General features: G+C 42.3%; 1 pseudogene; it reads right to left on the reverse strand.

Annotated features, from left to right (window-relative positions):
- Window positions 1-10,043: 10,043 nt before the first annotated feature.
- LOC123733306 (solute carrier family 40 member 1-like) overlaps window positions 10,044-26,866 on the reverse strand; it is a 38,795-nt pseudogene continuing 21,972 nt past the window's right edge.

Below are 26,866 nucleotides of genomic sequence, written 5' to 3' on the forward strand. Positions count from 1 at the left end.
CCAGTTTGGCTGAACTCCTAACCCACTACTGTGGCTAACCAGTAAAGCTCCCTCTGTTGGCTTGCTTTAGTTATTTCAAATTTCAAAATTGACTGCTTAGAAATGTTAAGTTATGTGAAATCCGAAGAAATCAAGTTGAGCTGACAAAACGTACGTGTGATAGGTTGATACCACTTAACATTTTAAGTCAGGGTAGTAACAGCTTTCTAAATGGAAACACTCCAGACGGTATTTTCCCGTCCAGAGGCACCATGCAGGCTTAAGGGATGCTGAGTGTCGGCATTCTCTGTGTAACCACGGCTGAGGCAGCTCAAACATGTTCGCTATGAAGTCCTCAGCAGGACCTCCAGGGTCTTGATAGAACACAGATACACATATAATTCTCTCTCTCACTGAGAAGACTTTACATCCGAGGACTGTGGAAGAAGACCTTAAGGTGCACATCGTTAGAGTATGTGGTTTTTACTGAAGTAATATGACGCAAGTCTGTCTGGGTTACTATCCAGAAGTGAGTTACTCAAATTCCTGCTTAGGCCGTTAACCTCCAGTCCGTCTCTAGGAATTGGCACTGTGATGAAAATAGATAAACATGGCATCTGCACATTATCTCAAACTGTTCTATTCTGCAAGTGGACAAACATGTTTTTTTAAATGAACAAGAAAACAAAGAAGACTGTCTGACGATCAAAACATTGATCCACTGTTACAGAATCCTTTAGGAAAACATAGCAGCTATCTAAGATAGGGAAACATAAGCTTGTGGAATATTTATGACCTGGCAGCAATAACCTTCCATATCAACACAGGCTTCCCAGTAAGAAGACAAGTCTCATAATCAGTACCATACATTATGCTGTGCTGGCAGACTTGAAAAATCACCAATTCACAACAACATGTAGGACACTGGCTTTAGTGCTAAGATACTGTATGTACTGTACTGTGGAGAGTTATCTCTGTGTTCAAAATGGATTTGTCCTGGTAGGCTAGGAATGAAAAATGCTCAGCAAGTGCATTTTCTATGGAGGTGCTATAGATTACAACGGCGTTAGAGGGAGCAATACGAGTATGCACAGAGATAAGTACACAGCTGCCCCTGAAAATGCAAGGCATAGAACTACAACGGTAACAGACTAGAATAGGTGTAGAATACATGGAATGCATTATTATTCTTCATGAAGGAAATGTTTTTCTAACTGCATTTCAGAACATGTTGCTTTAGCATTCAGACTACGTTCAAGCCAGATCCTGTAATAAAAACATATTTTTGAGTGGTATTTTCCATAAGAATTAGTCAAGCTGTAAAGATGAAGGATTTTCAAGGAGCAACATGTCACTTTTTCATACCTTTGTTTAACTAGGCAACTCAGTTAAGAATGGATTCTTATTTTCAATGATAGCCTAGGAACAGTGGGTTAACTGTCTTGTTCAGGTGCAGAATGACAGATTTTTAATTTGTCAGCTCAGGGATTCGAACTTGCAACCTTTCGGTGACTTGCCCAATGCTCTAACCACTAGGCTACCTGCTGCCCCACTTGCCACAGCATCATCATGATGATGCATTTTGCATTACTATGATGACATGGCAAGTGACACTGCTTCTTGAGAGTCCAACCGACTTCCTTCCTATATACAGTAATTCAACTCCCCAACAGGTCGATGTAAACAGAACATCTATCAGAGCAAGAACTGCACCACTTTCCAGGTTTAGTAGGACACTGCTAGGATGTTTTCATGAGGGTAGAGGTCAGTGTATGTTACGGAGAGTACTGTATACTGTAAAGAGTACTGTATACTGTATGTGCTGTAGCGTCTTTTCATAATTCCTTTCCTTTAAACTGGAACTCTTCATATTTCAAAGCCATGCCCTGCCTGCAATCTTATCTATTATAAACCAACTCAAATCCCACCAACAAAACATGTTCTCCTTTCTTTTGATGTGGGCTATATTAAAAAGGTTGAGAATAAAAATAGGTTTGAGGGCACAGACCTACTTGAGACACCCACTTGACGTAGAAGAGTTAGTCCTATTGATTAAGAAGGTGACATTTACTGAAAGAACACACAACGACAAGGAGATGTTATCACATCTAAGATGGCATTTAAGGCCATGCTACGGTGTACAGTAGAGTCACGTTCATTGTGGTGAATTATGACAGGCAGGGCAACAGTAACCAACCCTGCTCCAGGCTGAGTCCCAAATGGATCCCTATATAGTGACCTACAGTACTTTGACCAGGGTCCATAGGGCTCTGGTCAATCGTAATGCACTATATAGGGAAAAAGGTGCAGTTTGGGACTCATCTCCAGTGTTTTGGAGAAAAGGTCAGGGACCTGCAGCATTGAAATCCACCCTGAAACCAACTCAATGTCTTTGCATGGTGGGGAGACTGAGGGGCCAGCCCACGGTGGGGCCAGCCAGGGGCCTGTGGAACTTACGTCAGCTCTTCCTGCCATTGTTGTTGTGCCGTTCTGCTGCACAGATAGACACAGCTGGCCAGGCAGGAAGGGAAGAACTGAGGCCATCATGGACTCAGCGCTCCAGGGTGGTTCTAGGTACAGACCTAGGATCAGCTTCCCTCCCGCAGTCCTGACCTTAACCATTAGTGGGCAAAATGCTACATTTTCCTGAGATCAGCATCTAGGGGCAACTTCACCCTACACCGACCTAGCCAATCAGGACACCACCTCCTCTCAAGCGTTCCAATAGGCTGTTGGATTTTGACACAAAATTGAGTGAGCACTCTTAACCACCCAATAACACTGATAAAGCACAGATTGGATTCAGTTAACGGTATTGACGTTATGGTGGTTCTAAGTATACGGTTGTTAGGAACAAAATGAATCTCATTTGTTTTTAACAGGTTAATAAGGCAGTCACAGTAGCTAGCTAGAGGTTTGTCAATCATTACCATATAGCTCTTACAGTAGGTGTATTCCAAGGTAACTGAATGGAGTGTTACGTAGGACTTAATAATACTCCCCTCACAGATCCTTCTAGTTCTCAGAATAACAAGTGAGTGGGCAGGCAGTAGGCTTGGTTCACTAGGGCAGGGTTCTCCATCCCTGTTCCTGGAGAGATACCCTCCTGGAGGTTTTCACTATAACCTTGTTCCTGGAGAGATACCCTCCTGGAGGTTTTCACTATAACCCTGTTCCTGGAGAGATACCCTCCTGGAGGTTTTCACTATAACCCTGTTCCTGGAGAGATACCCTCCTGGAGGTTTTCACTATAACCCTGTTCCTGGAGAGAGACCCTCCTGGAGGTTTTCACTATAACCCTGTTCCTGGAGAGAGACCCTCCTGGAGGTTTTCACTATAACCCTGTTCCTGGAGAGATACCCTCCTGGAGGTTTTCACTATAACCCTGTTCCTGGAGAGATACCCTCCTGGAGGTTTTCACTATAACCCTGTTCCTGGAGAGATACCCTCCTGGAGGTTTTCACCTAACCCTGTTCCTGGAGAGAGACCCTCCTGGAGGTTTTCACTCCAACCCTGTTCCTGGAGGGATCCTCCTGGCAGAGGCATTACCGGATATGAGCCATCCAATAATACCAGATGACAAGTTAAGATCATTTGGATGAATGGTTGGCTCTAGAGGGAGTGGTGCTCTAGAGGGAGTGGTGCTCTAGAGGGAGTGGTGCTCTAGAGGGAGTGGTGCTTATAGAGGTAGTGGTGCTTATAGAGGGAGTGGTGCTCTAGAGGGAGCGGTGCTCTAGAGGGAGAGGTGCTCTAGACGGAGTGATGCTTATAGACGGAGTGATGCTTATAGAGGGAGTGGTGCTCTAGAGGGAGTGGTGCTTATAGAGGGAGTGGTGCTTATAGAGGGAGTGGTGCTCTAGAGAGATTGGTGTTCTAGAGGGAGTGGTGCTTATAGAGGGAGTGGTGCTCTAGATAGATTGGTGTTCTAGAGGGAGTGGTGCTCTAGAGGGATTGGTGCTTATAGAGGGAGCGGTGCTCTAGAGGGAGTGGTGCTCTAGAGGGAGTGGTGCTCTAGAGGGAGTGGGGCTCTAGAGGGAGCGGTGCTCTAGAGGGAGTGGTGCTTATAGAGGGAGTGGTGCTTATAGAGGGAGCGGTGCTCTAGAGGGAGCGGTGCTCTAGAGGGAGTGGTGCTTATAGAGGGAGTGGTGCTTATAGAGGGAGTGGTGCTCTAGAGGGAGTGGTGCTTATAGAGGGAGTGGTGCTTATAGAGGGAGTGGTGCTTATAGAGGGAGTGGTGCTCTAGAGGGAGTGGTGCTCTAGAGGGAGTGGTGCTTATAGAGGGAGTAGTGATCTAGAGGGAGTGGTGCTTATAGAGGTAGTGGTGCTTATAGAGGTAGTGGTGCTCTAGAGGGAGTGGTACTCTAGAGGGAGTGGTACTCTAGAGGGAGTGGTGCTCTAGAGGGAGTGGTGCTTATAGAGGGAGTGTGGTGCTCTAGAGGGAGTGGTGCTCTAGAGGGAGTGGTGCTCTAGAGGGAGTGGTGCTCTAGAGGCAGTGGTGCTTATAGAGGGAGTGGTGCTCTAGAGGGAGTGGTGCTCTAGAGGGAGTGGTGCTCTAGAGGTAGTGGTGCGTATAGAGGGAGTAGTGATCTAGAGGGAGTGGTGATCTAGAGGGAGTGGTGCTCTAGAGGGAGTGGTACTTATAGAGGGAGAGGTGATCTAGAGGGAGTGGTGCTCTAGAGGGAGAGGTGATCTAGAGGGAGTGATGCTTATAGACGGAGTGATGCTTATAGAGGGAGTGGTGCTCTAGAGGGAGTGGTGCTTATAGAGGGAGTGGTGCTTATAGAGGGAGTGGTGCTCTAGAGAGATTGGTGTTCTAGAGGGAGTGGTGCTCTAGAGAGAGTGGTGTTCTAGAGGGAGTGGTGCTCTAGAGGGATTGGTGCTTATAGAGGGAGCGGTGCTCTAGAGGGAGTGGTGCTCTAGAGGGAGTGGGGCTCTAGAGGGAGCGGTGCTCTAAAGGGAGCGGTGCTTATAGAGGGAGTGGTGCTTATAGAGGGAGTGGTGCTTATAGAGGGAGTGGTGCTTATAGAGGGAGCGGTGCTCTAGAGGGAGTGGTGCTTATAGAGGGGAGTGGTGCTTATAGAGGGAGTGGTGCTTATAGAGGGAGTGGTGCTTATAGAGGGAGTGGTGCTTATAGAGGGAGTGGTGCTTATAGAGGGAGTGGTGCTTATAGAGGAGTGGTGCTCTAGAGGGGAGTGGTGCTCTAGAGGGAGTGGTGCTTATAGAGGGAGTGGTGCTTATAAGCATTATGAATCAACACACAGTACAGCATACACTCATGCAACACACACATGCAACACACATACATATACAAGCACACACACGGTACTGTACAGGAACTGTATGCCCCAGAGTCAGACATCTAATGTAGTGGGACTATGTGTTAGAGAATGTCAGACATCTAATGTATCTAATGTAGTGGGACTGTGTGTTAGAGAATGTCAGACACCTAATGTATCTAATGTAGTGGGACTGTGTGTTAGAGAATGTCAGACATCTAATGTATCTAATGTAGTGGGACTGTGTGTTAGAGAATGTCAGACATCTAATGTATCTAATGTAGTGGGACTGTGTGTTAGAGAATGTCAGACATCTAATGTATCTAATGTAGTGGGACTGTGTGTTAGAGAATGTCAGACATCTAATGTATCTAATGTAGTGGGACTGTGTGTTAGAGAATGTCAGACATCTAATGTATCTAATGTAGTGGGACTGTGTGTTAGAGAATGTCAGACATCTAATGTATCTAATGTAGTGGGACTGTGTGTTAGAGAATGTCAGACATCTAATGTATCTAATGTAGTGGGACTGTGTGTTAGAGAATGTCAGACATCTAATGTATCTAATGTAGTGGGACTGTGTGTTAGAGAATGTCAGACATCTAATGTAACTAATGTAGTGGGACTGTGTGTTAGAGAATGTCAGACATGGTATCTAATGTAGTGGGACTGTGTGTTAGAGAATGTCAGACATGGTATCTAATGTAGTGGGACTGTGTGTTAGAGAATGTCAGACATGGTATCTAATGTAGTGGGACTGTGTGTGTTAGAGAATAGTATGCTAATTGGGATAGATACAATTAGAATACAAGATAAGAGTATCATTTGAATTAGAGACTTATTGATGCACCCACTCAGCATCAGGCAGCTGATACTGTCCTGATAAAATAATGCTTTGTGCAATTTAGCGTGAGATAAACTGGGACTATGTTTCTTCATTAAGATTGTGCTTTCATCTCCTACATTATTGAATTACAGTAGTAACAAAGCCAATAGTCACAACTTCTGTATGAGGAATACTCACTCTCCAAAACATTTTGTCCCCACATGCTTTTACTTTCATTCATATGAAATAGATGCACTGACTAAATTACTTGTCGAATGATGTACATGTGTCATCTCAGGACGGCTCACAATCATAAAACAGACACTTTTGTGTATTGTTCAAACTGATAACTAGTTTTGCTACAGTACACACATGCCTTTTCCTTCCCCCTCGTTCAGTCATACAGAACACTCTTAGAGAAAAAGCTGCTAAATAGAACCATGCAGGGTTCTTCGGTTTGTTCCCATATGGGAACCTTTTTTAGTGCTGGGTAGAATCCTCTATGAAGGGTTCTGCTTAGAACCGTTTATGAAGGGTTTTTCAGAGAACCCTTTTATCTTTGGACGGTTCTTCCTAGGATCCTCTATAAATGGTTTAACCAGACAATTGTATTATTTTTGACAATACATAACATATATCATAAGGCCTTTATTTGAGGGCCTAGTTATATCCTAACACAGTGATGTTAGGATAATTCCTACTGGAACCCAGACAGTGTTAGGATATCCAACATTGTTAATCACCTGCAACCTGTATTCAAAATGACTGCCAGGATAGGGAAGACTGAATACTGAGGTTACCTCATTCATCTAAACTGGAACAACCATTTCAGTAACGGGTGCAATAAATCCAACAGAAAGGATATGTTATTTATCATTGTGTAGCATAAAGTTAATCCAAATTAATAAATGTACATGCAAAACAAAGATATTACAGTAAAACCAAACATCTGAAAATCTCCCTGCAATAGAGCTGGGAAATATTATATCTGGTTCTATGTAAAACCCTACTTGCCTTCCAAAGAACCCTTTCTTCCAAAAACGGTTCTTAGGATGTTAAAGGTTCTAGGTAGAACCCTTTGCCTTACAAAGAACACTGGTTTTCCAAAACAGTTCTTCTGATCAAAACGGTTCTTGGTAGAACCCCATCCCTCCGCAAAGAACCCTTTTGGAACCCTTTTTTCTAAGACTGTAGTGTTTTAGTGTCTGGTGATTTCTCGAGACTAACTCTGTCACAGTGTTAGAGCGTGTGATGATTTCTCTAGACTAACTCTGTCACAGTGTTTTAGTGTCTGGTGATTTCTCTAGACTAACTCTGTCACAGTGTTTTAGTGTCTGGTGATTTCTCTAGACTAACTCTGTCACAGTGTTTTAGTGTCTGGTGATTTCTCTAGACTAACTCTGTCACAGTGTTTGAGCATGTGATGATTTCTCGAGACTAACTCTGTCACAGTGTTTGAGTGTCTGGTGATTTCTCTAGACTAACTCTGTCACAGTGTTTTAGTGTCTGGTGATTTCTCTAGACTAACTCTGTCACAGTGTTTGAGTGGCTGGTGATTTCTCTAGACTAACTCTGTTACAGTGTTTGAGTGTCTGGTGATTTCTCTAGACTAACTCTGTCACAGTGTTTGAGTGTCTGGTGATTTCTCTAGACTAACTCTGTCACAGTGTTTGAGCATGTGGTGATTTCTCTAGACTAACTCTGTTACAGTGTTTGAGTGTCTGGTGATTTCTCTAGACTAACTCTGTCACAGTGTTTGAGTGTCTGGTGATTTCTCTAGACTAACTCTGTCACAGTGTTTGAGCATGTGGTGATTTCTCTAGACTAACTCTGTTACAGTGTTTGAGTGTCTGGTGATTTCTCTAGACTAACTCTGTCACAGTGTTTGAGTGGCTGGTGATTTCTCGAGACTAACTCTGTCACAGTGTTTGAGTGGCTGGTGATTTCTCTAGACTAACTCTGTCACAGTGTTAGAGTGTGTGATGATTTTTCTAGACTAACTGTCAAAGTGTTTGAGCGTGTGATGATTTCTCTAGACTAACTCTGTCACAGTGTTTGAGCGTGTGATGATTTCTCTAGACTAACTCTGTCACAGTGTTAGAGTGTGTGATGATTTTTCTAGACTAACTGTCAAAGTGTTTGAGCGTGTGATGATTTCTCTAGACTAACTCTGTCACAGTGTTTGAGCGTGTGATGATTTCTCTAGACTAACTCTGTCACAGTGTTTGAGTGTCTGGTGATTTCTCTAGACTCTGTCACAGTGTTTGAGCGTGTGATGATTTCTCTAGACTAACTCTGTCACAGTGTTTGAGCGTGTGATGATTTCTCGAGACTAACTCTGTCACAGTGTTTGAGTGTCTTTTGATTTCTCTAGACTAACTCTGTCACAGTGTTTGAGTGTCTGGTGATTTCTCTAGACTAACTCTGTCACAGTGTTTGAGTGGCTGGTGATTTCTCTAGACTAACTCTGTTACAGTGTTTGAGTGTCTGGTGATTTCTCTAGACTCTGTCACAGTGTTTGAGCGTGTGATGATTTCTCTAGACTAACTCTGTCACAGTGTTTGAGCGTGTGATGATTTCTCGAGACTAACTCTGTCACAGTGTTTGAGTGTCTGGTGATTTCTCTAGACTAACTCTGTCACAGTGTTTGAGTGTCTGGTGATTTCTCTAGACTAACTCTGTCACAGTGTTTGAGCATGTGGTGATTTCTCTAGACTAACTCTGTTACAGTGTTTGAGTGTCTGGTGATTTCTCTAGACTAACTCTGTCACAGTGTTTGAGTGGCTGGTGATTTCTCGAGACTAACTCTGTCACAGTGTTTGAGTGGCTGGTGATTTCTCTAGACTAACTCTGTCACAGTGTTAGAGTGTGTGATGATTTTTCTAGACTAACTGTCAAAGTGTTTGAGCGTGTGATGATTTCTCTAGACTAACTCTGTCACAGTGTTTGAGCGTGTGATGATTTCTCTAGACTAACTCTGTCACAGTGTTAGAGTGTGTGATGATTTTTCTAGACTAACTGTCAAAGTGTTTGAGCGTGTGATGATTTCTCTAGACTAACTCTGTCACAGTGTTTGAGCGTGTGATGATTTCTCTAGACTAACTCTGTCACAGTGTTTGAGTGTCTGGTGATTTCTCTAGACTCTGTCACAGTGTTTGAGCGTGTGATGATTTCTCTAGACTAACTCTGTCACAGTGTTTGAGCGTGTGATGATTTCTCGAGACTAACTCTGTCACAGTGTTTGAGTGTCTTTTGATTTCTCTAGACTAACTCTGTCACAGTGTTTGAGTGTCTGGTGATTTCTCTAGACTAACTCTGTCACAGTGTTTGAGTGGCTGGTGATTTCTCTAGACTAACTCTGTTACAGTGTTTGAGTGTCTGGTGATTTCTCTAGACTCTGTCACAGTGTTTGAGCGTGTGATGATTTCTCTAGACTAACTCTGTCACAGTGTTTGAGCGTGTGATGATTTCTCGAGACTAACTCTGTCACAGTGTTTGAGTGTCTTTTGATTTCTCTAGACTAACTCTGTCACAGTGTTTGAGAGTGTGATGATTTCTCCAGCTCTGTCACAGTGTTAATATTCTGTGAATGCAGCGTGATGTTGTCTCTCACCTCTGCTGTCCTCTCCGGGCGGCCTTGCTGCTGTTGTTGTGGTTCTGGAGGAAGCGGCATCCGTCCTTGGCCAGTCTCTGGACCATCTCCAAACGGGACAGGTCCTCCTTGTCGTGCAAGGCACACACACCCCCCACCCCCGGCTGCAGCGCCGGGGACACAGAGAACATGTACTTCAGTCCACAGTCCCACGACATTACTATAGAGTAGAACCAGCACGGTGTACTCCTCTCCTCCTCTCTCACAGTGTACTCCAAAGGTGTGTGTGAGGGGGATGGGCCGGGCAACCTTGAGTGTGTTTAGTTGTCTGGCTGTTTGTCTGTGAGCGCAGGTGAGTTACGGCCTCTTCTCACTGAGCTAAAGCAGATCCCTGTAGAAGCACCAACAACAGCTCCGGCTGGCTCTCTGGTTGGCCTGCAGATGCAGAAATAGAGGGATAGAGAGGGCTATGAAGCAGCAAGGACTCCAGGTGCCTCTGTTCTATATGACTAGATCCAGAGGGAGAGAGAGACTGACTGCTACTCCCTCCTTCCCTTCCCTTTCACTGCTGGGGAAGGAGGAAGGGAGGGGAGAGAGGGAGGGAAAGAGAGAGGGAGGGGAGGGAGGGAGGGAAGGAAGGAAGAGAGGGAGGGAGGTAGGGAGGGAGGGAGAGAGGGCGAGAGAGAGGGGGAGAGAGGGGATCAGGAAACATCTGGTAAAGCACTCAAGACCAGCCCCTGCAGAGGAAGTTCCACTATCTCTACCTCCCCCTGTCCATGCTGGCTGAGGTGGGCTGGGCCTGGGTGGGTGAACACTGGGGGTGTGGTAGACAGGGGAGGTGGGGGGTGGACCCCGTGAGAGAACACAGAGGTAAACACAGTGGAAGAATCTGGGTTCACTTTCCAACAATGACCGACACAACAAGATATTTTAGATGTTAGATATTTTCAGAAGAACATTCAGTGCTGCTGTCACAGGGTGGTCTGTCACAGAGTGGTCTGTCACAGGTTGGTCTGCTGTTGTGCTCGTCCTCTCCTTGCTCCGTTCTGTACTTTCTGTTATTGAATAGGTGGGCCAGACTGAAGAGTTGGGTCTAAGGGACATTGAAAGTCCTTTACACACCCTAGCTCCTACAGAACCCCTTCGGGATGCATGTGATGATGGCTGGGTAGGTCTCATTTGTAAATAGATTAAAAAAAAATATTGCCTTAGAATCTTTACAGGATCCGCCACTTTTTTTCACATTTTCGCCTAAAATTACATACCCAAATCCAACTGCCTGTAGCTCAGGCCCTGAAGCAAGGATATGCATATTCGTGGTATGTCACGATTCCTACCGACGGTGGCGCCCCCTCCTGCTCGGGTGGCGCTCGGCGGTCGTCGTCACCGGCCTATTAGCTACCACCGATTCCCTTTTTGTTTTTCCCTTTTTTTTATGTTTTCTCACCTGCCCTGAGTTAGTCATTAAGAGGGCTATTTAGTTCAGCTGGCCCGCTCCCTATTGTGCGGGATTGTCTTTCTGTGTGTCGACTGCGTTTTGTTCGACTGTGCTTGTCGAGTGAATTTTCCCTGTTGTTGGGAAACCTTTTATTTTGTGCTTGTGGTTTATTAAAATTACCACACAGTGTTCGCTGCTTCCTGCGCTTCTTTCCGCCACACAACAGACAAGCCGTTACATGGTACCATTTGAAAGGAAACCCTTTGAAGTTTGTGGAAATGTGAAAGGGATGTAGGAGAATATAACACAATAGATCTGATAAAAAAATAATACAAAGAAAAAAACCAACCGTTCTTTTGTATTTTTTGTACCATCATCTTTGAAATGCAAGAGAAAGGCCATAACGTATTATTCCAGCCCAGGTGCAATTTAGAATTTGGCCACTAGATGGCAGCAGTGTATGCGCAACGTTTTAGGCTGATCCAATGAACCATTGCATTTCTGTTCAAATTTTTTATCAAGACTGCCCAAATGTGCCTAATTTGTTTATTAATAACTTTTGATGTTCAAAATTAGGCACTCTCCTCAAACAATAGCATGGTATTCCTTCACTGTAATAGCTACTGTAAATTAGACACTGCAGTTAGATTAACAAGAATTTAAGCTTTCTGCCAATATCGGATATGTCTATGTCCTGAGAAATGATCTTGTTACTTACAACCTCATGCTAATCGCATTAGCCTATGTTAGCTCAACCGTCCCGTGGAAGGGACACCGATCCCGAAGAAGATGGGTCACTTCTTTAGTGCCCACATAATAATCATATAAGCCAATTACAATATCACTCACACTCTATGACATACAGATGTAGGATCTTAATTTGATCACTCTGTTGCAGGAGAACTAAACATATAGTGTATTTGAGGTTAAAAAAGCTTCTTTCACTTGATTTTCCCTTACGAAAAATGTATCAACCCCTACAAAAATGTTAATTCATTATAATCCACATAATAATTCACATTTTCTGTTGCTGCAGGATTATTTTCCTGCTGTAGCAAACTGGCTCAAATTAAGATCCTTCATCTGTACTGCTGCTATGTGGAATATTTTGATAAGGAAACTATGCAAAAAATAAATAGGAAATCCTATTTCTCCAGAATTACATTTCCTCTTTAATGCACTTTGTCCAATTAAACATGTATTTTCTGGGCAGAAATTATAATCATACAATGAATGACCTTTGTGACCTTCTCCTCTCTAATCCACTTAATAATAATAGTTGATAAGGTTTACATCCCAAAGGGCTCCATATTTCCTATGTAGTGCACTACTTTTGACAAGAGCACATAGGTCTATGGTTAAAAGAAGTGTACTATATCGGAAACAGGGTGCCATTTGGGACGAAGGTAACGTCTGCTGAAGAAAGCCAGGGCTTTAACTACCGTACATTATGCATTTACCACTATGGTCTATATATCATTTGACCCCTCTTCCTCTTATTATAGAAAACCTCTCAACCCTGTCTCAAACATGCTTACATTTTGTGTGATGAACGGAAACACATAGTAAGTCAATGAGGTCATGAATCTAAACAACCAAGCCTTGACATTATAGATGTCATGCATTGAGCTACAGTAGTGTACTGATATCTCTGCCTCTGTTGGCTGTGCTACACAACCTAGGGTGTGTATTAAACAAACAATTCTCTGGTATCAGCACAGTCTATTCCTGGTCTGAATAGCTGACCACCACCACCCACTGACTGTACAGTACCAGACAAAAGGGAGATGTGGGTCCTGTCAACTGGGCAATGCCAGGTGCGCTCTCATTCCTAATGTGAACAAACCAAAGCATAGACCACATCAGAGAGATTCCCCCTCGAGTCTTCTTAGCCTCCTTGGTTTTCTACCATCCACTCAGTCCAAAAGATGTAGCTGTTGACAAGGCCCTATCCCAGCTGTTGGTGGGTATGTACTATACAGGCAACAGGGTGCCATTTGGGACGCAGTCATGGTCTTTCTTGTGTTGAACTGCAAGTCTCTCCAGAGATGTTTGATCGGGTTCCAGTCCGGGCTCTGCCTCGGTCACTCAAGGACATTCAGAGACTTGTCACGAAGCCACTCCTGCCTTGTCTTGGCTGTGTGCATAGGGTCGTTGTCCTGTTGGAAGGTGAACCTTCGCCCCAGTCTGAGGTCCTGGGCACTCTGGAGCAAGTTTTCATCAAAGAGCTCTCTGTACTTTGCTCCGTTCATCTTTCCCTCGATCCTGACTAGTCTCCCAGTCCCTGCCGCTGAAAAACATCCCCAAATCATGGTGCTGCCACCACCATGCTTCATCGTAGGGATGGTGTCAGGTTTCCTCCAGACATGATGCTTGGCATTCAGGCCAAAGAGTTCTATCTTGTTTTCATCAGACCAGAAAATCTTGTTTCTAATGGTCTAAGAGTCTTTTGGTGTCTTTTGGCAAAATCCAAGCGTGCTGTCAAGTGCTTTTTACTGAGGAGTGGCTTCTGTTTGGCCACTCTACCATAAAGGTCTGATTGGTGGAGTGCTGCAGGGATGGTTGTCCTTCTGGAAAGTTCTCCCATCTCCACAGAGGAACTCTGGAGCTGTGTCAGAGTGACCATCGGGTTCTTGGTCACCTCCCTGACCAATTCCCTTCTCCCCAGATTGCTCAGTTTGGCCGGGCAGCCAGCTCTTGGAAGAGTCTTGGTGATTCAAACTTCTTCCATTTAACAATGATGGAGGCCACTGTGTTCTTGGGGACTTTCAATGCTGCAGAAATGTTTTGGTACCCTTCCCCAGATCTGTGCCTCGACACAATCCTGTCTTAGAGCTCTACGGACAATTCCTTCGACCTCATGGTTTGATTTTTGCTCTGACATGCACTGTCCACTGTGGGACCTTATATAGACAGGTGTGTGCCTTTCCAAATCATGTTCAATCAATTGAATTCATCACAGGTGGACTCCAATCAAGTTGTAAAAACTTCTCAGGGATGATCAATGGAAACAGGATGCACCTGAGTTCAATATCGAGTCTCATAACAAAGGGTCTGAATACTTATGTAAATAAGATATTTTCGTTTTTTTACTTTCAATATGTTTGCAAAAATGTCTAAAAACCTCTTTTCGTTTTGTCATTATCGGGTATTGTGTGTAGATTGATGAATAAATAATTTTATAATAAGGCTGTAAGGTAACAAAACGTGGAAAAGTCTGAATACTTTCCAAATTAACTGTACATAGGACATTTGAAAACCAAAAGTGACAGGACAGATGATAGTTTGATCGTAGCGGGAACAGAGAAACACGTGCTCCTCGGTAGAGTGTGGTAGGATATATGGACATATTTCCCTTTTTAAAAGACCGTGACATTTCTTAATAAACTTAATTTGAATGTCCTTGGTTACTGCTCCTATTACCAGACATTATATAATTATATAGGGCTCTATTCAATCCGCATCGCTGAACTTCAGCTTTAGAGCGTGAATGAAATTGAAAGGCAACGCTCACACTTTTTAGCGGAGGCTGCATTCAGGTTAAATGGAAATTCAATAGTGAATAGGAAATTACCTTAACGTTTTCTATTGCGGAATCCTTAATCCTTCAGCTTTATGATTGAATAGAGCCCCTAGTCTCAGATTCATGGACATGTCAAATCAGATATTAACTGCTCAAATTAAGCTTGTCTGGAGCCCTATGTAATTACATATAGACTGACGCGCACATATGTGCTAGAGCAGGCTAAAACAAGGACATTCATTCTCAGTATGATATGTGCTAGAGCAGGCTAAAACAAGGACATTCATTCTCAGTATGATGTGTGCTAGAGCAGGCTAAAACAAGGACATTCATTCTCAGTATGAACGCTTTATCTATCGCTCTAATATTTTTTTTACTCTGTCAGCAATGTGTTGCTTGACTGGGTCTTAGCAAAGCCCTTCAACTGTACTGTGATAGTTGACTGGGTCTTAGCAAAACCCTTCAACTGTACAGGAAAAGAAACTGCTGATGCACACAAAAGCTAAATGAGAAATACCCCTCTTCTCTTCTCTGGTCTCCAGTATGGGAAGGGGTATCCTCCCTGTATCCTCCACCATGTGAGCTTCAGTTGAGTTCCATGAGGACATGTTCCTTTTTTGTTCTTCCAAAGCCACGAGGAATTGGCAGGTGTCCTCCCATCCTTCTCTTTGAGAATCCATAACTGGCCATTTCTACTACATTTATAGGCTGCGTCTCAAATTGTACCCTATTCCCTATGTAGTGCACTACTTTTGATCAGGGTCCATAGTGCTATGTATATGGAGTAGGGTGCCATTTGGGACGCACACATAGATAGACTACACAGCACATTCATCTCTTCTCTTATTTCTCATGTTTTAAAAAAATGTGATACTGTATATTTTTTGTTAGTTATACTATTTTGATTTTGAATACTGCAGGACTTGCAAGTTAAGCATTTCCCTGAACTGGTGCTTGTGACAAATAAAAACTTGAAACATTCATCTATCTGTTTTTTACTGGAGGAACAAAACAAGGACTTCATCGCTAGAGCCTTGGTTTAAAGTCTCCTTCTTAACCAGACAGATCAGCTAGTCTTTAGAAGGGCTGTCCCTCAGCGGTTATGGGCTGAGGAGGAACGTCAGCTGCACAATGAATACAAATGCATCTGATACAGATGGGAAGGCAGATACGCTGTCACCACAGTCAGGCCGGAGTAACCAAGGGGAATGGAAGGGGAACGGGGGTGTTTAGGGATCCTCAAGCAGCAGACACCTGTCAATACTCCTACATCCCCATAGGTATTGGCTTGCTGTTGTGGCCCTTTATGCCAAAGGTGATGGTGTGTGTCGGGTTGGCTGCATCACCGGTTGCTGAGAGTAACAAATGGCTATTGTCATAAGCAGATAAATTGCTAAAATCCCATAAAATGACAACATTACTAAAGCAGAGGATAACATCTGATGCATGCTAAGTGTACTGGTCTCACTATGAGTCAAGAAAGGTGTGTTTACCACAGTTTTGACAAGGCATTATGTTATTACATAATTCATATTATTTGTGACAAAAACAAGTGGGTTTATGTGAATTAAACTGTTAAGGGCTCTCTGAGTCTCTCAGCAAGATCTAGTGCTATGGGAAAAACTACCCACCCGATAGTTTGTCTGAGGAAACACTACCCACCTGATAGTTTGTCTGAGGAAACACTACCCACCTGATAGTTTGTCTGAGGAAACACTACCCACCTGATAGTTTGTCTGAGGAAACACTACCCACCCGATAATTTGTCTGAGGAAACACTACCCACCCGATAGTTTGTCTGAGGAAACACTTTGCTCATCAAGTGTTTCCTCAGTAAAACAATGTTCTACAATGTTGTAGGTAGTCTGGGAGCAGACTCAGTGGAGGAAGAGGAGGAGTAGTCTGGGAGCAGACTCAGCGGAGGAAGAGGAGGAGTAGTCTGGGAGCAGACTCAGTGGAGGATGATGAAAAGACTATGCCACATCCCCCAGGTATTCATGCAAATGCAGAGCTCTGTGTCTCAAATGGCACCCTATTCCCTACATAGTGCACTCATTTTGACCAGTCTAACTATAGAGCCACTAGGATATCATTACTATCATTTTAATAAACACAGTCTAACTATAGAGCCACAAGGATATGCTTACTACCTCTTAATTAACCTCTACGGGATCGGTGTCCCGGGATCGGTTGAGCTAACGTAGGCTAATGTGATTAGAATGGGGTTGAAAGTAACAACAAAAAAATCCCAGGACATAGACATATCTGATATGGGCAGAAAGCTCACATTCTTGTTAATCTAACTGCACTGTCAAATTTACAGTAGCTATTACAGTGAAAGAATACCATGCTATTGTTTGAGGAGAGTGCACAGTTATGAACTTGAAAATGTATTAATTAACCAGTTAGGCACATTTGGGCAGTCTTGTTACAACATTTTGAACAGATATACAATGGTTCATTGGATCAGTCTTACACTTTCCACATACACTGCTGCCATCTAGTGGCCAAATTCTAAATTACGCTTGGGCTGAAATAATACATTATGGCCTTTTTCTTGCATTTCAAAGATGATGGTACAACAAAAAAATCTTTGTATTACCTTCACCAGATCTATTGTGTTATATTCTCCTCATTAATTTCACATTTACACAAACTTCAAAGTGTTTCCTTTTAAATATGGATATATGCATATCCTTGCTTCAGGGCCTGAGCTACAGGCAGTTAGATTTGTGTATGTCATTTTAGGCGAAGATTGAAAAAAAGGGTTGGATCCTTACCAAGTCTAACTATAGAGCCACAAGGATATCATTACTACCCTCTTAATTAACACAGTCTAACTATAGAGCCACAAGGATATCATAACTACCCTCTTAATTAACACAGTCTAACTATAGAGCCACAAGGATATTATAATTACCCTCTTAATTAACACAGTCTAACTATAGAGCCACAAGGATATTATAATTACCCTCTTAATTAACACAGTCTAACTATAGAGCCACAAGGATGTCATAACTACCCTCTTAATTAACACAGTCTAACTATAGAGCCACAAGGATATCATAACTACCCTCTTAATTAACACAGTCTAACTATAGAGCCACAAGGATATTATAATTACCCTCTTAATTAACACAGTCTAACTATAGAGCCACAAGGATGTCATAACTACCCTCTTAATTAACACAGTCTAACTATAGTGCCACAAGGATATTATAATTACCCTCTTAATTAACACAGTCTAACTATAGAGCCACAAGGATGTCATAACTACCCTCTTAATTTACACAGTCTAACTTGTATGTCTTAGATGTGGTAGAACATGTGCTGACTTAATCAATTACCAAAAGTACACTTAGTATACAAAACATTAAGAACACCTTCCTAATATTGAGTTGTGCCCTCAGAACAGCCTCAATTCATCGGGGCATGGACTCTACACGGTGTCGAAAGCGTTCCACAGGGATGCTGGCCCATGTTGACTTCATTGCTTCCCACATAGTTTGTCTGAGGAAACACTACCCACCTGATAGTTTGTCTGAGGAAACACTACCCACCCGATAGTTTGTCTGAGGAAACACTACCCACCCGATAGTTTGTTTGAGGAAACACTACCCACCTGATAGTTTGTCTGAGGAAACACTACCCACCCGATAGTTTGTCTGAGGAAACACTACCCACCTGATAGTTTGTCTGAGGAAACACTACCCACCCGATAGTTTGTCTGAGGAAACACTACCCACCCGATAGTTTGTCTGAGGAAACACTACCCACCCGATAGTTTGCCTGAGGAAACACTACCCACCCAGTAGTTTGTTTGGCTGAATGTCCTTTGGGTGGTGAACGATTCTTGATACTGTTGGGAAACTGTTGAGTGTGGAAAAACCCAGCAGCGTTGTAGTTCTTGACACAAACCAGTGCACCTGGCACCTACTGTACTACCATACCCCGTTCAATGGCACATATATATTTTGTCTTGCCCATTTACCCTCTGAATGGCACACATACGGTACACAATCCATGTCTCAATTGTCTCAAGGCTTAAAAATCCATATTTAACTTGTCTCCTCCTCTTCATCTACACTGATTGAAGTGGATTTAACAAGTGACATCCATAAGGGATCATGGCTTTCACCTGGATTCACCTGGTCAGTCTATGTTATGGGAAGAGCAGGTGTTCATACTGTTTTGTATATTTAGCCTATACCATAACTGTGTGTTAAAATGGCAGTGAGGATGATTGAATCAAATATCAGATTAGGGAGTTAAAATAGATTTCTGTGTGAACATATTTGGGTGTAAAAATTCCATCTTGGATACATGTTCCTAAAATTACGTAAGTGTTCATCCCTGCAATTCCATGAGTCTAGATAAGCCAAGCCATTCCTCAACAGTTAGTACTGGAGTGAATGTGAGACTGTATCTTTTCTCCAGTGAATAATTACATCTCAGTTAAAGACATGCTGCGGTACTGTTACAACTACTAAGCATTTTTTAACCTCCCGCTTTGGGCTGGATGTGTCAATTTGTAGCTCATACATGCATAATCTATGAGCAAAATGAATGTTTTAGGGTCAATTAGCCACAAATCCATAGTTTGAAAGTGACATTTTGTGGAGGCTGTGCAGGCGTCATTTTCACTACATTTACCCACATGTGAGCCAGCCTCCTAGCAATTTGAGTTTCAGCCAATGAGCTCCAGCCCTCGGCATTTAAGTGACAGCTAGCAAGATGCACACACAGTAGACTGGAGAGAGAAAACAATGACATGGTGCACATATCTGCACATTTGTGATGTAGTACACCATTTTCAGAGATGATTTATGTCTCGTGGGCACTACTTTCAGAACTACTGGCTAAAAGTATTAAAAAGTAGCAGAGAATATCTTTACAGAGTTCAACAGTAGAAACAGGCCCAAAAGTGACAGGCTACAGTACATAAATCCAAGCACACCCATCTTTCACTGTGGATGGGAGTCTCTACAGGACCTTCATGTGAAGTATCTCCCTGTACACACTCTCCCTCCCTGTGGAGCTTCTCCTTAGGCCTGTCTGGAGACAAACACAATCTAAAGAGACAGACACTACGTCTCTAATGACACCCTATTCCCTATGTAGTGCACTTCTTTTGACCATAGGTCTATGTCTTTGGTCTTTGTATTGCGTTTATACTGGGGTGCCATTTTGAGACACAAAGAGAGAATGTCCTCACACTCTGCAGCACATCACTTCTTTAAGACTTCACATCTACAAATTGGGGGTCCATTGGTGATGAGTTGAGGGTTGAGAATGAAACACATTACAGTCTGTACAGTAGCTTACCACTTTGAACTTTTCCTGACACTTACTGTACTCTGACATGAATATTGAGGCAACACCAGATTCCAGAAAGTACTAATTTATGATTTAAAATGATTGTTTATAATTTATGATTTAAAACATAAAGCAAAGCATAGAACAGGTGGAGACATTTTGGGGTGATCATGTGACGTGGGTGCAGGCTAGTCAGGGCTGGTGAAGTCACTCAGAGGGAAAATAATCTAAAACCAAACTGACTTCCCTATCCCTTCTCTTCACCTTCCCTTCCTTGTCCCTCCTGGTGAAGGTTTCCTCCGTGAGACAAAGCACCAAGGACAGCAACCTGTGCATCCCAAATGGCACCCTATTCCCTATAAAGTGCACTACTATATAAGGAATAGGACCCTATATAAGGAATAAGGACCCACTGACTTCATATACTGATACTGACACAGTATCTAAGGCAGGGAGAGAGAGAGAGAGAAACCGAAACCATAATCCTCCAGATCATTAAATAAACTACACAAAGTACATAAGTGCAGTTTCAAGTTCACTGGTTACAGTACATCATTGGTCTAAAACCGTAATCTAACCCTTCTGAGTTCACTGGTTACAGTACATCATTGGTCTAAGACCGTAATCTAACCCTGCTGTGTTCACTGGTTACAGTACATCATTGGTCTAATACCATAATCTAACCCTGCTGTGTTCACTGGTTACAGTACATCATTGGTCTAAGACCGTAATCTAACCCTGCTGTGTTCACTGGTTACAGTACATCATTGGTCTAAGACTGTAATCTAACCCTGCTGTGTTCACTGGTTACAGTACATCACTGGTCTAAAACCGTAATCTAACCCTGCTGTGTTCACTGGTTACAGTACATCACTGGTCTAATACCATAATCTAACCCTGCTGTGTTCACTGGTTACAGTACATCATTGGTCTAAGACCGTAATCTAACCCTGCTGTGTTCACTGGTTACAGTACATCACTGGTATAAAACCGTAATCTAACCCTGCTGTGTTCACTGGTTACAGTACATCACTGGTCTAAAACTGTAATCTAACCCTGCTGTGTTCACTGGTTACAGTACATCACTGGTCTAAAACCGTAATCTAACCCTGCTGTGTTCACTGGTTACAGTACATCATTGGTCTAAGACTGTAATCTAACCCTGCTGTGTTCACTGGTTACAGTACATCATTGGTCTAAAACCGTAATCTAACCCTGCTGTGTTCACTGGTTACAGTACATCATTGGTCTAAGACCGTAATCTAACCCTGCTGTGTTCACTGGTTACAGTACATCACTGGTCTAAAACCGTAATCTAACCCTGCTGTGTTCACTGGTTACAGTACATCACTGGTCTAAAACCGTAATCTAACCCTGCTGTGTTCACTGGTTACAGTACATCACTGGTCTAAGACCGTAATCTAACCCTGCTGTGTTCACTGTTTACAGTACATCACTGGTCTAAAACCGTAATCTAACCCTGCTGTGTTCACTGGTTACAGTACATCATTGGTCTAAGACTGTAATCTAACCCTGCTGTGTTCACTGGTTACAGTACATCACTGGTCTAAAACCGTAATCTAACCCTGCTGTGTTCACTGGTTACAGTACATCACTGGTCTAAAACCGTAATCTAACCCTGCTGTGTTCACTGGTTACAGTACATCACTGGTGTAATACCGTAATCTAACCCTGCTGTGTTCACTGGTTACAGTACATCATTGGTCTAAGACCGTAATCTAACCCTGCTGTGTTCACTGGTTACAGTACATCATTGGTCTAATACCGTAATCTAACCCTGCTGTGTTCACTGGTTACAGTACATCACTGGTCTAAAACCGTAATCTAACCCTGCTGTGTTCACTGGTTACAGTACATCAATGGTCTAAAACCATAATCTAACCCTGCTGTGTTCACTGGTTACAGTACATCATTGGTCTAAGACTGTAATCTAACCCTGCTGTGTTCACTGGTTACAGTACATCATTGGTCTAAAACCGTAATCTAACCCTGCTGTGTTCACTGGTTACAGTACATCACTGGTCTAAAACCGTAATCTAACCCTGCTGTGTTCACTGGTTACAGTACATCAATGGTCTAAAACCATAATCTAACCCTGCTGTGTTCACTGGTTACAGTACATCATTGGTCTAAGACTGTAATCTAACCCTGCTGTGTTCACTGGTTACAGTACATCATTGGTCTAAGACCGTAATCTAACCCTGCTGTGTTCACTGGTTACAGTACATCACTGGTCTAATACCATAATCTAACCCTGCTGTGTTCACTGGTTACAGTACATCATTGGTCTAATACCATAATCTAACCCTGCTGTGTTCACTGGTTACAGTACATCACTGGTCTAAAACCATAATCTAACCCTTCTGTGTTCACTGGTTACAGTACATCATTGGTCTAAGACCATAATCTAACCCTGCTGTGTTCACTGGTTACAGTACATCATTGGTCTAAGACCGTAATCTAACCCTGCTGTGTTTACTGGTTACAGTACATCACTGGTCTAAAACCATAATCTAACCCTGCTGTGTTCACTGGTTACAGTACATCATTGGTCTAATACCATAATCTAACCCTGCTGTGTTCACTGGTTACAGTACATCACTGGTCTAATACCATAATCTAACCCTGCTGTGTTCACTGGTTACAGTACATCATTGGTCTAAGACCGTAATCTAACCCTGCTGTGTTCACTGGTTACAGTACATCACTGGTCTAAAACCGTAATCTAACCCTGCTGTGTTCACTGGTTACAGTACATCACTGGTCTAAAACCGTAATCTAACCCTGCTGTGTTCACTGGTTACAGTACATCACTGGTGTAATACCATAATCTAACCCTGCTGTGTTCACTGGTTACAGTACATCACTGGTCTAAGACCGTAATCTAACCCTGCTGTGTTCACTGGTTACAGTACATCACTGGTCTAAGACCATAATCTAACCCTGCTGTGTTCACTGGTTACAGTACATCACTGGTCTAAGACCGTAATCTAACCCTGCTGTGTTCACTGGTTACAGTACATCACTGGTCTAAGACCGTAATCTAACCCTGCTGTGTTCACTGGTTACAGTACATCATTGGTCTAAAACCATAATCTAACCCTGCTGTGTTCACTGGTTACAGTACATCATTGGTCTAAAACCATAATCTAGTGCTGCTGTGTTCGCTATAAAGTTGTGTCTCTTCTGGGTTTGAAACAGCCCCATGCTCCTCTAAGGAAGTTGTTTATAATAAGGATTACATGCAGAAAATCAGACCTCTCTCAGCAAAAAATATTTTTGACCCTGAACACTTGAAAAAGACCCTTGCCTATATCCAAAATAATAAATAAAACATAAAGTGGATAGCAGAGAACATGTTCCCCCATTTACCCTCACTTCTTGGACAGGCCAGAGACTTAGATATGCAGTTTTACAAACTGCTCTTCGTCCCTGGAAGCATTACATGGCAGCCCAGGAATTTTGATAGTGCCTAGGGCTGCGGGCCAGAAGATTGCCACACATTTCTGAAATTACAGGCTAAGAATGGACAGAGTGTTCATCTTGTCATATTTCTCCAATGCCCAATCAGGGTGTCTCGTTTGCAATGAAACTGTTCCTGTTTGGAAACAATTACATCTGAGACGTCATTAGGAATCTGAACATGGTACTTTCAAAAGTTAGGCTTACCTTCCCACCCCGGACAGAGTAGGCCTACCGACGCGAGAAAAATGGAAACTATAACTGCTGGCTACTCTTCTTCTGTGGTTTAACCCAGCGAGAGAAGGTCCCAAGTGTTTCTCTAAAAGCTGTCTGGGTTTAAACATCTTCTATTTAACATACAATATATAAATTAATAAATAACTTAATAAATAACTTAATAAATTGATTGTGACAGAATTACATTACTTCCAAAGCAAAGTCCATTTTTTGTCGTCTCGGTTATAGAAGGTTGTAGCTTGGTCTCTGAATGTCAAAGAAAGTAAACAATGATATCCCCATAAGCATCGGAGGCACGTTGTCATGTCCCGACCAGTATAAGGGTTATTTCTTATTGTTGTTTGGTCAGGACGTGGCAGAGGGTATTTGTTTTATGTGGTTCGGGGTGGTGGTTTGTTTAGTAGGGTGTTTGATTTATGTATTCCGGGGTTTTTGGGCACTGTTCTATGTTAGTGTATTTCTATGTTCTGTCTAGTCTTTTGTATTTCTATGTTTTGTTAATTGGGGTTGGACTCTCAATTGGAGGCAGGTGTTTTCGTTGCCTCTGATTGAGAGTCCTATATATGGGTATGTGTTTGATTTAGTGTTTGTGGGAGATTGTTCCATGTATAGTTTATGGCCTGTTTGTTTGTTTGTTTGTTTGTTTGTTTGTTTGTTTGTTTGTTTGTTTTGTTTGTTTGTTTGTTTGTTTGTTTGTTTGTTTGTTTGTTTGTTTGTTTGTTTGTTTGTTTGTTTGTTTGTTTGTGTTTGTTGGTTGGTTGGTTGGTTGGTTGGTTGGTGTGTTCATTTGGTGTACATGTTTATTTTGGTTTTCCTTCTTTCATAATACTACTAAAATTTGCCAACTTTCAGCACCATGAGCTGTCCATTTCTGATTGTGCCACAGCTGCTGCTTCAAGTTTCAGCACCACAATGTAAATGACTTGAATCTGTCTTATTGTGAGGTCAATAACTCTAAATACATCATGGGTAAGAAACATATTGTTTTTAATTCAATCATTTATAGTAGTGGCAAGCTATCAAAGTTGACCTCCGGTCCTCAATGATTTTCACACTCTCCTTCTCAAACTGAACAGAACATAGGCTATTGGCTAGTCCACATGCAAGGCCTAATCCAAAATGCTTTTCAGAAGAAGCCTTTGATTCTCCACCTGAAATGCCACCATAGGCCTACACAGCACAGCCATTGGTTAGGCAGCACACAAAACATTTTGTTGATCGAGCAAGAGCAGGCTGGGGCTCAGGGTTGGAATTATCCATTGCAGTGTGTGGGAATGCAGCCTAGTTTATTGACACAATCCCAGCAGTTAACTTTAGAGAGAACTTTGCTCCGTGCTTCTCCCAGCATGCACTTCATAGCCTATAGGCTATGGGTCATGTGATTGAGACCACACTAAATAGCCAATAGGTACATCTGATAAATTACCCAGTGGAGAATCAGAGTGGAGGGGATCAGGTATACATCGACATATATTAGTGTTAATCAAAACACGAGAAATATAGGGTTTTTCAAATGACCCCCGACGGATTTAAAAGACTAAACCTCCTCGACTGAAATTGAAAATTTAGAATGAACCTCCCCATTTTCCTCCAGTATCATTATGGCAAATGTGGATCATTCCTAAGAAGAGAGAGTGATCAGATTCTCACCTTAAACCCACCATCTCTCTGTCAAGCTAGACCACCTCTGTCTCATGTCAATTTAAATTCCCTTCAATAACTGAATTGATGATATTTGGATATTGTACAATATCATACATGGATTCATAACATTAGTATAATGTCATAATACAATGGCGACACTGTAACAGTAATATCAAGACGATGGGTATGTTATTTAGATCATAAATTGATATTAATTAATAGGACAGAATAAAGTTGAGATATCAGATTTGGAACTCGTGACTGAAAAAAACTCCCAGAAATCCCTGGACTCACCATAACTATGACTTTTAGACATCCAAATCAGTTCTGTAATGAGCTTTGGTGAATAGGAGGTAAATGTTGGTAAATAAAACATTCTTAAGTCAAAATACAAAGACATTTGGTGGGTATATAAATAAAACAGAAAAGGACAACAAATTATAGATGCAAGTGAACAATACGTCACAGGAAAATATGATATAAAAACAACTAAATTGTAATGTGGTGCTGTTTGCATGACAACGGTAGTTCAACTTTTGATGGTATTGCCACTGTACAGAAAGGAGATGGCTGTACATAGCTGAGAGACATGTCAAGTAGCTTTTCAAACACAGTTTTTTGTACTTCTGTACTGAGGTAAGGTTTTAGTTATGAGAACAACAATAAAACAGATGCAGGTTTAGTGTAATAAACACTGCCTTAATCCAAACCATATAGACCTATCAATCTACTAAAACACTGATCTCAAAACAGGTCACAAAATGAAAGAGGAAGTAAAAATCTGTTTGCTATAAATTTGTCAAACTGCATTAATATCACTGTGTTTTCTAGTGTGAAGGAAAAGCATTTACAATTTCCAAAGCTATTTTCAGTTATCTAAGGCAAGTACCTATGGTCATTTTGGCTTCTCTGATTTCAATGCACGTTTTTTTTTCTTACTATCTTTATGTTCTTAAGCGATATGTTCCTGTGATCCGGTTTAAATTATATATATTTAATGATATAATGTGTTAATCAATAGACACACTGAAATGCGCCTTAGTGATTGATTTGAAAGTTAGGCACATGTCTGCCTGATTCATCCACAGAGAAACAGACCAGGAGAAGATGACACAACAGCCTTCCTCTTCTGTCCATCAAGGGGAATATAATCTTCTACTATCTCACAATCTTGACACCAACTTCCCTTTAGTTTTCCGTTTGGACTTCCTGGATTATTTCCAAGTGGGACGGAGCAGCACATGTTTGCCACTTGTTAAAAGTTATTGCTCTTCTTTTGTTACTGTCACCTGCTAACAGCCTATTTCTTTCCTGTGCAAAGGTTAGAAAAATAATAATCATCCATCCATCCATCCAACTCCATCCAAACTCTGAGTAGAAAGAAACAGACTGCCATAATGAAGCTCTTGCAGTAATCCAAAAATTGCTGGAAAGGCGTGTTGTGCGGCTGCTGCTGCCTTCAGCCTGCCCTCTGTGCCCTTTCCCTGAGGTGGGAGAACCTAACACGGTGAGGGTGGACAAATCTTGAAGGAGAACCTCACGACAAGAAGAC

The sequence above is a fragment of the Salmo salar genome, unplaced genomic scaffold (assembly GCF_905237065.1).
Source record: "Salmo salar unplaced genomic scaffold, Ssal_v3.1, whole genome shotgun sequence".
Lineage (NCBI taxonomy): Eukaryota > Metazoa > Chordata > Actinopteri > Salmoniformes > Salmonidae > Salmo > Salmo salar.